The 16005-nt window shown below is 35.5% G+C and overlaps 1 protein-coding gene across 5 annotated transcripts in view; it reads left to right on the top strand.

The window, feature by feature from the left end:
* TDRD3 (tudor domain containing 3) overlaps positions 1 to 16005 on the top strand; it is a 230561-nt gene that overhangs the window by 40523 nt on the left and 174033 nt on the right. The window lies entirely within an intron of this gene.

The following is a 16005-nucleotide window of genomic DNA, read 5'->3' as shown; positions in this document are numbered from 1 at the left end:
ACATAGATACATCTGAATAGATAAATACTAACAAAATAAAGGAAGAAGTTGACAGTAACACAATAATTGTAACGAACTTTAACACCTCCACTAGCATCAGTGGACAGAGAATCCAGACAAAATTAGTAAAGAAACAGTAGCTTTAAACAATACGTTAGAGAAGATGGGATAAATATTAATGTATAAAATACTTGACCCAAAGGCAGCAGAGTAAACATTCTTTTCATTGCACATGGAACATTTTCCAGGATATACCACGTTAGACCACAAAACAAGTCTCAATAAATTTAAAAATCATATTAAGTGTTTTTTTTTTCCTTCTTCTCCTAACCAATCATATGAGACTACAGGTCAACTATAGGGGTAAAAGAATACTTCAAAATACACAAACATGGATTTGACCACTAGTATTCTTGCCTGGAGAATCCCAGGGACGCGGGAGCTTGGTGGGCTGCCATCTATGGGGTCGCATAGAGTCGGGCACGACTGAAGGGACTTGGCAGCAGCAGCAGCAGGGAACTAAGATCTCACATGCCACTTGGCATGGGCAAAAACAAAAGAAAAAACATAAACATGGAGGCTGAACAGTATGGTACTAAACAATCAGTGGGTCACTGAAAAAAATCTGAGATGAAAGTATAAACAATACCTTGAAACAAAATAGAAGCACAGCAATCCAAACTCTATGGAACACAGCAAAAGCAATTCTAAGAGGAAAGTTTATAATGATACAAGCCTACCTCAGGAAACAAGAGAAAAAAAAATCTCAAAACAACCTAACTTTACATATAAAGGAAGTATAAAAGGAACAACAAAGCCCAAAGTTAATAGAAGGAAAGAAATCCTGAAGATTTCTTCTAAATAAGTAAAATAATTAAAGACTAAACAATAGAAAAGATCAGGAAACTAAGAGCTGATTCTTTGAAAAAATAAAATTGATAAACCTTTAGTCAGACTCATCAAAGGGTAAAGGAGGTGGCCCAAGTGAATAAAATCAGAAATGAAAGGGCAGTGACAACTGGCATTACAGAAATATAATGGATCATAAGAGATTTTTGTAAACAGTGACACACCAATAAAATGGACAACCTTGAAGAACTGGATAAATTCCTAAAAATGTGTGATCTTCCAAAACTGAATCAGGAAGAGTAAAAAAAATGAACCAGTTACCAGTAATGAAATTTACTCACTAATTAGAAAATGCCCAGCAAATGTACAGAGCCAATTGACCTCACAGATGCATTATACCAAACATTTTAAGAAGATTTAACATTTATCTTCCTCAAACTAGTCCACCAAATTGCAGAGGAAGAATACTTTTGAAGTCATTCTGTGAGGCTTACATTACCCTGATACTTTCAAAACCAGTGAAAGATACCACACACAAAAAATTTCAGGTTAGTGTCACTGATGAATGTAGTTGCAAAAATCCTCAACATAATATTAGCAAACTGAATCAACAATACAGTAAAAGGATCATAAACAATGATCAAGTATGATTTATCCCAGGGATGCAAAGATGTTTTAATATCTGCAAATCAAGTAATGTGATATATCACTTAGCAAATTGAACAGTTAAAGTTATATATCATCTCAATAAATGCGGGAAAAGCTTTTTGACAAAATTCAACATCTACTTGTTAGTAAAAACTCTCAAAAAGTGTATGTAGAGAGAACATATCTCAACACAATAAAGACTATATGTGACAAACTCACAGCTAAAAATGTTTCCTCTAAAATCAGGAACAAGACAAGGATGCACACTCCTGTCATTTACTTTTGTTACAGTATTGCAAGTCTTAGTCACAGTAGTTAGACAAGAAAGGAAATAAAGAAGTTAATATTGGAAAGGAAGAAATAAAATTATCACTGTTTGCAGATGACATGATACTGTGTATAGAAAATTCTGAAGATATCACCAGAAAACTATTAGAACTCAGTAATGGTGTAGGTTACAAAATTAAACTACAAAAATTGGTTGTGCTTCTATACACCAACAACAAACTCTCAGAAAAATTAAGAAAACAACCCCATACATAATTACATCAGAAAGAATGAAATACCTGGGATTAAATCTAACCAAGGAGGTAAAAGACCTGTACTTGGAAATTTATAAGACATTGATGAAAGAAATTGGAGATTGACACAAACAAATGGAAAGATATACTATGCTCATGGGTTGGAAGAATTATTGTTGTTAAAATGACTGTATGCCCCAAAGAAATTCATATTCAGTGCATTCCCTATTATAATATTAATGGCATTTTTTTTCTTGTTAACAAAATGGAGGAAATAATTCTAAAGTTTTTATGGAAACAGAAAAGACCCCAAATAGCCAAATCAGTCCTGAGCCTGGAGAATAAAACTGTAGGTATTACATGCATTGATTTCAAACTATACTTTAAGCTATAGTCACTAAAACAGTGTTACTGGCACAAAACAAGACACACAGGTCAATGGAACAGAATAAAGAAGCCCAGAAATGAACCCAGTTATATGGTCAATTAATCTCTGACACAGGATGCAAGAATTAATAGAATGGAGGGACAAAACTGCCTCTTCAACAAATAATTTTGGGAAAACTGCATCATGCAGAAGATTCTAACTGGACTACTTTCTCAAAGCATATATAAAAATAAACTCAAAATGAGTTAAAGACATAAATGTAAGACCTGAAACCATACAACTTCTAGAAGAAAACATAATCATTATGCTCTTTGACATCAGTGTTAGCAGTTTTTTTCAGATCAGTCTTCTGAGGCAAGGGAAACAAAACCAGAAATGAAGAAATGGGGCTGCATCAAACTAAATAATTTTTGCACAGTGAAGGAAACTCAACAAAATGCAAAGCTAGCATACTAAATGGGAGGATGTATTTACAGACATTATGTCCAAAACATACAAAGAATTCATACAACTCAATGTCCAAAACACAACCTGATTTAAAAAATGAGCAGAGGATCTGAATAGATATTGTTCCTTGGAAGACATCAAGTGGTCAGTGGACACATGAAAAGATTCTGAACATCATTAGTCAGGAAATTGATCAAACTTGCAATGAGATGTCACCTTACATATTTCAGAATGACTGTTACCCAAAACAACATTTAAGTATTGCCAAGAATATTGAGAAAAGTATAATCTCATTCACTGTTGTTGCGAATGTAAATTGGTACAGCTCCTCTGGGAAATATATGGAGGCTCCTCAAAAAATTAAAAATAGAAATACCATACAATCCAGCAATTCTACTTATGGGTATTTTTCTGAAGAATAAAAAAAAAACTAATTTGAAAGATATATTCATTCATATGTTAATTGCAGCATTATTTATAGTATCTACTATATGGAAGGATCCTAAGTGTCCAGCAATAGATGGGTGAATAAAGATGTGGTTTATAGGATCAGTGGAATATTATTCAACCATAAAAAAGAACAAGGTCTTGTCATTTGTGATAACATGGATGGGCCCAGTTGGTATTAGGCTAAGTGAAATAAGTCAGAGAGAGAAAGACAAATACCATATGATTTCACTTATGTAGAATCTGAGAAACAAATCTAATCTATGATTAGATTTATGAAGGTGCAACTGTTAGGTGAGTCATATGTCATTTCTGGGCTGGTTCACACACATCAGAATGAATAAACTGATATAAGTATAAAATCATGAGTTTATACTGAAAGTTATATTTCTAAACATTTTATATAAGAGACTTGAACATCTGCTGATTTTGGTTTCTGCAGAGGTCTTGGAAACAATCCCCCTTAGATACTAAGGGACAAGTAGCCATTGAACAGAATGAGATGGGGAAATCTATGTTTGAAATGGAAGTTGGCCATGATCTATTCTTAAATGAAAAGATCTATTGCAGAAACTTTTATGTACCTGAGTCTACACTATAAACAAATATTTCCTTCTAAAATCTACCCCAGTTTATGTGTATGTGTATTACAGGGATATACCTAACATTGTTAATAATTTATATTTTTTGGAAGAATTGGGAAGGAGCCCCTTTCACTTTTTATTATTCCTCTGTAAAGTTATATTTTATTATTTATTGACTTAAACTGATCAAGTTCACTGAAGTTGATCATTCAGGGAGAGTTAATGAGTCAGGACGTTTTAAATTGAATAGAGGATGTTCTTCATAGATTCTATTGTAAAAGATGACCTTTCAAAAGATAGGTTTTTATTGAGTCAGTACTTTCAAATGGCTTAAGTTTGTAATAGGTGTATCATTTTCCTGTGAATACTGTACCAAATACAAGCAGAGGGAATAAAACCATAAAAATGTACTCTCTTACAGTTCTGGAGGCTAAAAATCTGAAATCAAGGTGTGTGCAGACAGTCTAGGGGAAAATCAGTTATTTGCTGTGTCCAACTTTTGGCGGTTGCTGGCATTCCTTGGCTTGAGACCTCATCACTCCAATTTCTGTGTCCATCTGTGTCTTTTCTGTATATATGTTCCAAAATTCCCTGGGCCTTTCTCTTATAAGGACACTTGTCATTAGATTTAGGATGCACCCAGATACTTGTCTCACGTCTTTAAGATATCATTTTTTCCAAATAAAGTAACATTCACTGGTCCCAGAGATTAGTACAGGAACATATCTTTTGGGGTACCACCATTCAGACTACTACAAAGAGATGGGTATTTAAATTACGTTTTCTAAGCTGGAAAAAGAAAATTCTTAATTTATTTGCAACATGTAAATTTCAAGAACTTCAACACCAAGCATTTTATATTTAAGGTGTATCTTAAAGAAATGATGATAAGAATTATTAATTCATATTTTTCAACTGAGATATATACATGAGGGAATATTTCACTTTTTTGTGAAAAATTCATTTTTATTTACTTATTTCATCTAGTATTTCATTTTACTTGCTAGGAAGATAAGGCTCAAAATCTTCCAAGCTAGTCTACAGTATGTGAACCAAGAACTTGCAGATGTACAAGCTGAATTTGGAAAAAGCAGAGGGACCAAAAAATCAAATTGCCAACATCTGTTGGATCATAGAAAAAACAAGAGAATTCCGGAAAAACATCTACTTCTGCTTCATTGACTACACTAAAGCCTTTGATTGTGTGGATCACAGGAAACTGGAAAATTCTTAAAGAGATGGAAATACCAGACAACCTTACTTGCCTCCTGAGAAACCTGTATGCAAGTCAGGAAACCTGTATGCAACAGTTAGAACTGGACATGTAACAACTAACTGGTTCAAATTTGGAAAAGGAGAATGTTAAGGCTGTATATTGTCACCCTGCTTATTTAACTTCTGTGCAAAGTATATCATGAGAAATGCCAGGCTGGATGAATCACAAGCTGGAATCAAGATTGCAGGGAGAAATATCAGCAACCTCAGATACGCAAATAATACCATTCTTATGGCAGAAAGCGAAGAGGAACTAAAGAGCCTGTTGATGAGGGTGAAAGAGGATAGTGAAAAAGCTGGCTTAAAACTCAACACTCAAAAAATGAAGATCGTGGCATATGGTCCCATCACTTCATAGCAAATAGATGGGGAAACAATGGAAACAGTGAAAGACTATTTTCTTGGGCTCCAAAATCACTGGATGGTAACTGCAGCCACAAAATTAAAATATGCTTGCTCCTTGGAAGAAAAGCAATGACAAACCTAGACAATATATTAGAAAACAGAAACACTTTGTCAACAGAGGTCTGAATAGTCAAAGCTATGGTTTTTCCAGTAGTCGTGTACAGATGTGAAAGTTGGACCATAATGGAGGCTGAGCTCTGAAGAACTGATGCCTTCTAATTGTGGTGCTGGAGAAGACTCTTGAGAGGCCCTAGGAGAGCAAGGAGATCAAACCAGTCAATCCTAAAGGAAGTCAGTCCTGAATACTCATTGGAAGGACTGATGCTGAAGCTCCAATACTTTGACCACCTGATGCAAAGAGCTGTCTTGTCAAAAAAGACCCTGATGCTGGTAAAAACTGAAGGCAGGAGGAGAAAGGGATGGTATGGTTGGATGGCATCACTGATTGATGGACATGAGTTTAAGCAAACTCCGGGAGATGGTAAAGAACAGGGAAACCTGGCCTGTTGCAATCTGTGTGGTTACAAAGAGTCAGACACAACATAGCAACTGAACAGCAGTGCTTAATTTAGTAGCATATTTTAAGTGACGGCCATTTTTTATTTTAGGCCTCTTCTATTTTCATTTTAATTTTTGGAGAATTGTTATGCTATTAAATGGTAACGTGTATGCTTACAGGTGCTAGAAACAAATAGGTATTTGTCATAATGGCCTGTGATAATTGAAGCAGGTTTTCATTTTTAAAGTTTTGAATAAATGGTATTAATTTAAATAAATTGTGAATGTAAATCATAAAATATCATTTTAAAACATTAAAATTGTCATTTATTTTTGTTTTTTTTTTTTAAATTTTGAATTTCTTTTTTAACTGAAGGATAATTGATTTACAGAATTGTGTTGGTTTCTGCCAAACATCAGCATGAATCAGCCATAGGCATACATATGTTCCCTCCCTCTTCTTGCTCTTGAACCTCCCTCCCACCTTCTTCCCCATTCCACCCCTCTAGTTGTTACAGAGCCCTGGTTTGAGTTCCTTGAGTCATACAGCAAATTTCCATTGGCTAATTTTAATACAATATAGAATATTAAACTTATTACTTACCAAGTGTTTCTTGACATCATTATTTTAAATTCTGACATAAATGACAGATTGGAGAAAAATGATGGCAGTGTATTTTGCATTGAAAATTCTCTTTGGGCATAAATAGTTGCACAGTCTCAGGGAGTAAGTGTTTTTTCTTATTATTAAAAACTATGTATTTCCAATATGTACAATTGGAAAGTGTCAACGAATTAAATAATAAAAATCTTTTCATCTTGCAGACACCTTCCTTCATTTCTCAATGAGCTCCATGTGAGGAGCATGTTGGAAATATGTAGCTTAGGGTATTTTGGCTATTAGCTGTAACCTTTGAGGAAATTCCCTTTATTGGTTGGTGAATTTCATTCTTTTCTTCTCTTCTTATAACCCTGAAGACTTTTTTTTTTTAAAAAAGTTGAACTATAGTAGATTCACTTACTGTACTAGTTTCAGAAGAAGGCATTTTTAAGGATCATTATCTTTTGGAGATATTTTCCAGAATAGACACAAAGGTTACAGTGCTTTAGAAGGAAAGAATCTAGTATTTATTTAGCATCTAACTTCATACCAAGCACATGATGAGTATTTCATTTATTCTTAGAACAACTCTAATGATCAACATTTTTTAAAGAACAACTCTGTAGACCTTTTTAAAAAAATTTTAAGTAGGGAAGGCACCTGAGGCACAGGTAGATTGAATTAATTGCTTTGGATCCCACATTGATTAAATGGTGAGGCTGAGATGTGCATCTAGTTCTGTCTCACTATAAAATACTGATCAGACAGCCCAAGGTATTCATAAAATGCCTTCTAATATTTGTTATCATAGCTCCCATTTTAAAGTAACATTTCTCATGTAAACTTAGAATTAAGTACCTGGTCTGGCATTGATCTGGGAGGCTTGTGTCATGGCCTCTGCCAGCTCTGATGGTGTATCACAATAGTCAGTTCATGGGACATTAGGCTTGAAGTGAGTCTTTCCTACTGATGTATGGTTTTATAGCTATCACCTTTGTGCTGAAATAGAGATGAAAGAAATATCAAGTAATCTCATTTATGAGTTATTAGAAACTAACTTCAGCTCTGCTTCAGAATTTAAGAATGAAAATGTTGAGTTGGAGGAAGGACATATAAACTCCAATGAAAGTAAAAATATCCAGGCTTTCATTTTATACTTTAAAAATATGTACGGGCTTGGTTTACAAAAATGAATAACAACATAGTTAGATTTCCTTGCTGCTATTTCTTGTAATGTATCAATTATGGAATTTCAAAGGAATATTTACAGATTTTTACTTGCTAGGGTGTTATAATAATTGGTGGTGGTTTAGTTGCCAAGTCATGTCTGACTCTTGCATCCCCATGGACTGTAGCCTGCCAGGCCTCTCTGTCCGTGGGATCTCTAGGCAAGAATGCTGCAGTGGGTTGCCAAGCCATTTACTTATTATTAAGTAAGTATAGTAATTACTCAATACCAAATAAGCCTTCCAGGACTAATGTCTTCATGGATTGGATTATACATAGGAAAAATATTTAAGATATCTGGAAGTGGATCATAAAAAATAGAAGTTTGTGTTTTGTTATCACCTTTCTTCTTATTATCTTAAAATATCATGTTTCTTTGTTTTGATGTCAGAGAAAAGCAACAGTTGAAATAACGTTGAAAGTACCCTTTATAATTATTCTACAACAAAAAAGTATTAGTCTCTAGTAATTTATATGTACTATATATAAATCTGTATTTCCAAAGGATGAACATAGGAGAGCGTAAGAGAGAAAATTGCCTTTTGATATGCTTCAGTTTTTTTTTTTTGTTGTTGTTGTTTGGGTAAGAAATCTCTTGAGTGTCTGCTAAATGAGTTTCTTTTTTAAATTCTGCGTGATCTTTATAGCAAGCACAAATTTTAAAATTATAAATAGCTTATTTTATTTTTGATATATCTTCTCTCCACCAGAACAACCCAGTAAATGTTGGAAACGTTTATTTTAAAGCCAGTTTAGTACATCTTTGGAGTCTTAGATTTTCCAGTAATAGGCTGATAGTATTGTACTTGTAAAGCAAGGTTGTCATCTAGTGGTGTTTTCAAGTAGCACATCCTTCAGAATTAGCTCTCTAATACATCTTAAGCATTTTAAAGGAAATGCTTAAGTAAACAATTCTAGGTTTCAATTTTTCAGAATTTAAGCACTTTTAAATATTTTACATTATATATGGCTTTTACAAAGGATTATCCCTAGAAACTTTTTTAAAATCCATATTTTGATCTTTAGTCTTGGGCCAAAAATTTCTTGTCTGGCCACTAAAATATTGAAAATTTTTTTTTTTTTGAAAGTCCCTTAGTCATGTCTGACTCTTTGCTATTCCTTGGATTGTAGCATGCCAGGCTCCTCTATCCATGGAATTCTCCTGGCCAGAATACTGGAGTGGGTAGCTGTTCCCTTCTCCAGGGGATCTTCCCACCCCAGGCTTTGAACCCAGGTCTCCCACATTGCAGGCAGATTCTTTACTGTCTAAGCCACCAGGGAAGCCCAAGAACACTAGAGTGCATAGCATAACCCTTCTACAGGGAATCTTCCTGACCCAGGAATCATACTGGGGTCTCCTGCATTGTAGGTAGATTCTTTACCAACTGAGCTACCAGGGAAGCTTGAGTAGTACAGATCTTAATCATGATGTATCAAGGCATTTCATAATGCTTCAGAACTCTATGGAAATTACTTGTTTAGGAAAAAGATCCTTATGGAGTACTAAGTAGATTTTTTTCCCCTTTTTTTTCACTTTTTACATAGTTATCCTTTCAATTTTTGTGCAGGTTAATTTTATGAAATATTTGCAAATAAAATTTTAAGGTTGTAACGATGTTTTGCTTTTGGTGTTTTTATTTTTGTAATATAAAAATCTGAAAACATAGCACAGAAGAAATTAAGATAGATTTTCCTGTGTGTAGAAAAAATATTAATGTCATGTATTAGCTAAATGATTGAAATAATATACATTTGTGCATGAAAAGAATCATACAAACTAAAAATGAGATGCATATTTTTTTTTTAAAGAAAGGAAAGAAAACATTTATTTTCCAAGAGGGCAAGAAAGTTACACTTTGGAAGAACTGGCTGGCTAAAGTATTTACATTTAAAAGCTGCAAATTACCTAGACTACCAAGTTTACATTAGTCTGTCCATGAAAGAAAAAACATGTCCATGAAAGAAAAAACAGTAGCTTTCTCTTGTTTTCCAGAGTTCACACTGTACCTTCAGACACCAACATGGCAAATGCCAAGTATAAAATAGTTTACAGGAAATATTCAAGGTTTTCCTCAACAGAGGCCAAACCCAGTCAAAGTGACCTTGTTATTTTTGTTTTATATCAGAGAGTTACATGTTTTCTTTGACTGTAACATGTATGAAGTGCTTAATCATATTGGAAGCAGGGCAGAATGTCAATTTTTGCTTCTCCAGGATCAACGTGGAATTTGCAGCCAACAAATTTAACACTGGTATTCAGTCGGTTGGTTGAAATGAGCGGAAGTCTCTGTAGATCTGAACTGCTCATATTTTCCAGCTTCATCACGAAGAAGCTGAGGCAGAGGTGTCCACTGACAGGCTCAATAGCATATCCCGCTGGGCCACAGTGTGCAGTTGGCAGCAGCTGTCCACTTCTCCAGCCCTTCTGATCGAGATGCATTTTTCAAGATAGTTTACATTTGAATAAAATCAATCTTGTATTAGAAATCATTTTCTGCATTGATTAAGATGAACACTAATGACTTTTTACTTAGAGCTACTTTAATACATGTTTTTATTCATCTGCCCATTTATAGATATATAACTCATAGAGAAAAAGTTAAATTTTAGCTAGTGTTGACTCAGGTCCTTATTGTAATTATTGGAATAAAGATTGTGGTATTCATTTTGGCAGAGTAGGTGGCCACTTTACCTAAAGAAGTATAAACAAACTGGAAGTGACAGAAGGTGGTACTTGTTTTTTAGGGAAATAAGATGGAAGACCTGTTTTTTCATTTTCTGCCATTTGATGTCATAGGATTCCCTGTTCTGAATTACTTGTAGTAGGATTGTGATCCTTCTTTATGCTGTGCTTAAAGATTTAGTCATGGAATCCCATAAAGTCATTGAACTTAATGCTAATGTATCAAGTTATATATTGTGATTGGTGACTTCCCCCACCCCAACTCCCTTAATGTATTTATAAATTGTATTAAGTGTATTGATTTAGTCTATACTGGGTTATTTGAAACAAATTGTGCACAAATTTTTATTAAGTTAACTAATTGGGGTCACAAAGAGTTGGACAACTTGGTGACTGAAAAAATGAACAAATCTTATTACTCAGTATGGTGTGGTTCATAGATGGATGTTCATAAGCTATTTTCCTATGCTGTAGATAAGGGAAACTAATATATTATTTCAGTGTTTCTGGCTATATACAGCAAAAGCCTATAAGAATAATAGCAAAAACAAAAATTTTCAGGAGGCATGTTTTATTCCACTTACACTGTAGGCCTAGAAACAGGATAAGCAGAGTGAATACAGAGGCCTTTATTTGGGTAGTTTTTATAAAAAATATAAATATAAAAAATATATTTTAATGTTCTAGAAGTTTGCAGTAGATTGGCCAAGTCCATATTTGCTAAAATGAAAGATAGCCTTTAATGTAAGTGATTTAAAAAATTACCTGTTATGTTTTATTCTTTTCTAACTCCATATTAGCTTGAATAATTGGGAGTTACTCAGGCTAATATAGAGACAGAATGGGAATATATTAGAGATCAATAGAATGGGAAAGATTAGCGATCACTTAAAGGAAGTTGGAGATACCAGGGGAACATTTCATGCAAAGATGAGTACAGTAAAGGACAGAAATGGTATGGACCCAACAGAAGCAGAAGATATTAAGAAGAGGTGGCAAGAATACACAGAAGAACTGTACCAAAAAGATCTTCATGACCCAGATAACCACGATGGTGTGATCACTCACCTAGAGTCAGACATCTAGGAGTATGAAGTCAAGTGGGCCTTATTTAGGAAGCATCACTATGAACAAAGCCAGTGGAGGTAATGGAATTCCAGCAGAGCTATTTCAAATCCTAAAATATGATGCTGTGAAAGTGCTGCACTCAATATGCCAGCAAATTTGGAAAACTCAGCAGTGGCCACAGAACTGGAAAAGGTCAGTTTTCATTCCAATCTCAAGGAAAGGCATGGCAAAGAATGTACAAACCACTGTATAGTTGCACTGATTTCACACTTCAGCAAAGTAATGCTCAAAATTCTCCAAGCTAGGCCTCAGCAGTACGTGATTGAAGAACTGGAATCTTGGTGCCTCAGTAGAGGGACCAGAGATCAAATTGAAAACATTTGTTGGATCATAGGAAAAGCAAGAGAATTCCAGAAAAATATCTGCTTCATTAACAGATAAAGGCTTTGACTGTGTGGATCACCACAAACTGTGGAAAATTCTTAAAGATCGAAATACCAGACTGCCTTACTTGCCTCCTGAGAAATCTGTTTGCAGGTCAAGAAGTAACAGTACAGCCAGACATAGAAAACAGAGTGGTTCAAAATTGGGAAAGGGTTACATCAGGTCTGTATATTATCATCTTGCTAATTTAACTTATATGCAGAGTACATCATGCAGATTGCTAGACTGGAGAATGTAGAAGCTGCAATCAAGATTGCCTGGAGAAATATCAATAACAGCATATATGCAGATGACTCCACCCTTATGGCAGAAAGCGAAGAGCAGCTAAAGAGCCTCTTGAAAGAGAAGAGTGAAAAGGCTGGCTTAAAGCTCAACGTTCAAAAAACGAAGATCATAGCATCCGGTCCTATCATTTCATGGAAAATAGATGGGAAAACAATGGAAACAGTGACAGACTTTATTTTCTTGGACTCCAAAATCACTGCCGATGGTGACTGTAGCCATGATGGATGTTTACTCCTTGAAAGAAAAGCTATGACCAACCTAGACAGTATATTAAAAGGCTGAGACATTACTTTGCCAACAAAGGTCCACATAGTCAAAGCTATGGATTTTTCAGTAGTCATGTATGGATGTTAGAGTTGATTATAAAGGAAGCTGACTGCTGAAAAATTGATGCTTTTGAACTGTGGTGTTGGAGAAGACTCTTGAGAGTCCTTTGGACTGACAAAAGATCAAAGCAGTCAATCCTAAAGAAAATTGGTCCTGAATATTCATTGGAAGGACTGATGCTGAAGCTCCAATGCTTTGTCCAGTTGATGTGAAGACCTGACTCATTGGAAAAGACCCTGATGCTGGGAAAGATTAAAGGCAAGAGGAGAAGGGGACAACGGAGGATGAGATGGTTGGATGGCATCACCTACTTGATGAACATGAGTTTGAGTAAGCTCCAGAAATTGGTGATGGACAGGGAAACCTGGCGTGCTGCAGTCCATGGGATAAAAAAAAAGAGTTGGACATTACTGAGTGACTAAACTGAATTGATGTGGACTGGTAGTCTCAATGTGATAGCAAGTAATCATGTACAGATATATAGATCAGAGACTCCCAAAACCACATGTGGCTATGTATTTTGGGTTTTATTCAGAAACAGTTAATACTGTTCTGCATTATTCATTGTGCAGATGTGTCCTTTATTTTTGATTGAGTCCCTATCCATTTGGGAATAATGTTTTCATTCTTGATTTTTTTTCATCACCATTTTAAAGAATTTTCATGCATCATCAGCCTAGTTTGTATTTATGTGCAATAATAGATTCTCTCCTGGATTATCTTACAAATTCAGTTCTCAGTTCAGACTTCAATGGGCATTCATTGCTTGGAATGGTAAAGGTAGGTAGAGGGGAAGAAAACTTCAGTGCACTTTTTAAATTATTTTGGCCAATTAGAACATTTTTCCCCAAAGAACTATATGGAAATAATGAGGTAAAGATGAGTTCTTATATGTGCAGTTTGTGAAATATTTAGGCCAAAGTAAATGATTTGATGACAGCTCTAGTAAGAACATTGTTTCAATGCATAATTATGTTTATTGCTCTCCAAGAGTCATACAAAGTGACATAAAATACACAATTGTTTTCCTCTTTTGCTTGAAAAGTGCATCAGCTGTGAATAATGTATCATTTGAGAGACACCTGTAGCACAACCCTGCATGTCAAAGACAACTTGAAAGTGTATAGGAGCAAACAGGCAGATAACTGATATAAACTAATATGATTAGTACAAAGTATGTGTGTTACATGCAGACTGAAGCCTGTTTGGCTAGACATTGCTTTGCAAAAAACTAAAAGCTAAAAATGAGCATATCTGACAGTAGCTGCTTAACCTGTCTTCATACAGATAGTCACTAGACCTGCCGCCTTTCATTCAGTTCAGTCGCTCAGTTGTGTCCGACTCTGCGACCCCATGGACTGCAGCACTCTAGGCTTCCCTGTCCATCACCAACTCCTGGAGCTTACTCAAACTCATGTCCATGGAGTCGGTGATGCCATCCAACCATCTCATCCTCTGTCATCCCCTTCTCCTCCCACCTTCAGTCTTTCCCAGCATCAGGGTCTTTTCCAATGAGTTAGTTTTTTGCCTCAGCTGGACAAAGTATTGGAGTTTCAGCTTCAGCATCAGTCCTTCCAATGAATATTCAGGACCGATTTCCTTTAGGATGGACTGGTTGGATCTCCTTGCAGTCCAAGGGACTCTCAAGAGTCTTCTCCAACACCACAATTCAAAAGCATCAATTCTTCAGCACTCAGCTTTCTTTAGAGTCCAACTCTCACATGACTACTGGAAAAACTATAGCTTTGACTAGATGGACCTTTGTTGGGAATATATTTCTGCTTTTCAATATGCTGTCTAGGTTGGTCATGCCTTTTCTTCCAAGGAGCAAGCATCTTTTAATTTCATGGCTGTAATCACCATTTGCAGTGATTTTGGAGCCCCCCCCCCAAAAAAAAGTCTCTTCACTGTTTCCACTGTTTCCCCATGTATTTTTCATGAATTGATGGGACCAGATGCCATGATTTTAGTTTTCTGAATGTTGAGTTTTAAGCCAACTTTTTGACTCTTCTCTTTCACTTTTATCAAGAGGCTCTTTAGTTCTTCTTTGCTTTCTGCCATAAGGGTGGTGTCATCTGCATATCAGAGCTTATTGATATTTCTCCTGGCAATCTTGATTCCAGCTTGTGCTTCTTCCAGTCCAGCATTTCTCATGATGTACTCTGCATAGAAGTTAAATAAGCAGGGTGACAATATACAGCCTTGATGTACTCCTTTTCTTATTTGGAACCAGTCTGTTGTTCCATGTCCAGTTCTAACTGTTGCTTCCTGATCTGCATACAGATTTTCCAAGAGGTAAGTCAGGTGGTCTGGTATCCCCATCTCTTCAAGAATTTTCCACAGTTTCTTGTGATCCACACATTCAAAGGCTTTGGCATAGTCAATAAAGAAGAAATAGTTGTTTCTGTGGAACTCTCTTGCTTTTTTGATGATCCAGCGTATGTTGGCAACTTGATCTCTGGTTCCTCTGCCTTTTCTGAATCCAGCTTGAACATCTGGGAGTTCACGGTTCAACTGTTGAAGCCTGGTTTGGAGAAGTTTGGGCATTACTTTGCTAGTGTGTGAGATGAGTGCAGTTGTGCGGTAGTTTGAGCATCCTTCGGCATTGCCTTTCTTTGGGACTGGAGTGAAAACTGTCTTCATACAGATAGTCACTGGAGCTGCCCCCTTTAGATGCACATGTACTCTGCAGTTTGTCGCTGCTCTCAGTACATGTACATCATAGTCAGCAGTTAACTTAAACTCAAGGGTTTTACCTACTTTCATAGGAATGGATCAAAGGAAAATTGGTGCTCTTTTCCCTTGCGGTTTGTAATCCACTTATTGGTAATGGTAGCCCACTATCTGGATCTAATAAGTGATATTAAACAGTAGTATTTGTTCTTATCATACTTCCCTGTCAGTTGAGATTCTTGAACTGTAGTTTGGGCATGTCTGTTTAATATGTCCAAGTAACTTCAGAACATGAGGTGAAGATAGTTTTAGTAGTGAGACCATTCTTATTTAAATATATATTCAGTACTTGTAATAGGAAACCACCTCTCCCCCAAACTGATGGATAATAATTAGTTTTAAAGCATTTACTTCTAAAGTAACAAGAGTTGCTCAGGATTACAAATTAAATGACTCTGAGAAAGATGGGATTTTAACATCTATTTATGGAAACAAGAAACACTTTCCAAAATCTTTTTTAAAAAAATTTAAATGTTCATTAAGCTGTGATTTAAAATGGAATTCTTTGGAGGTAAAATTAAGGAGAAATCTTAGTATATTTTGTAGTATGCAGAAATTTAGCCCTTTACTGCCTT

This window comes from Ovis aries, chromosome 10 (genome assembly GCF_016772045.2).
Source record: "Ovis aries strain OAR_USU_Benz2616 breed Rambouillet chromosome 10, ARS-UI_Ramb_v3.0, whole genome shotgun sequence".
In the NCBI taxonomy this organism is placed as follows: domain Eukaryota; kingdom Metazoa; phylum Chordata; class Mammalia; order Artiodactyla; family Bovidae; genus Ovis; species Ovis aries.
The sequence above is the reverse complement of the archived record's forward strand: the minus strand, read 5'-3'. Positions and strand labels throughout refer to the sequence as shown.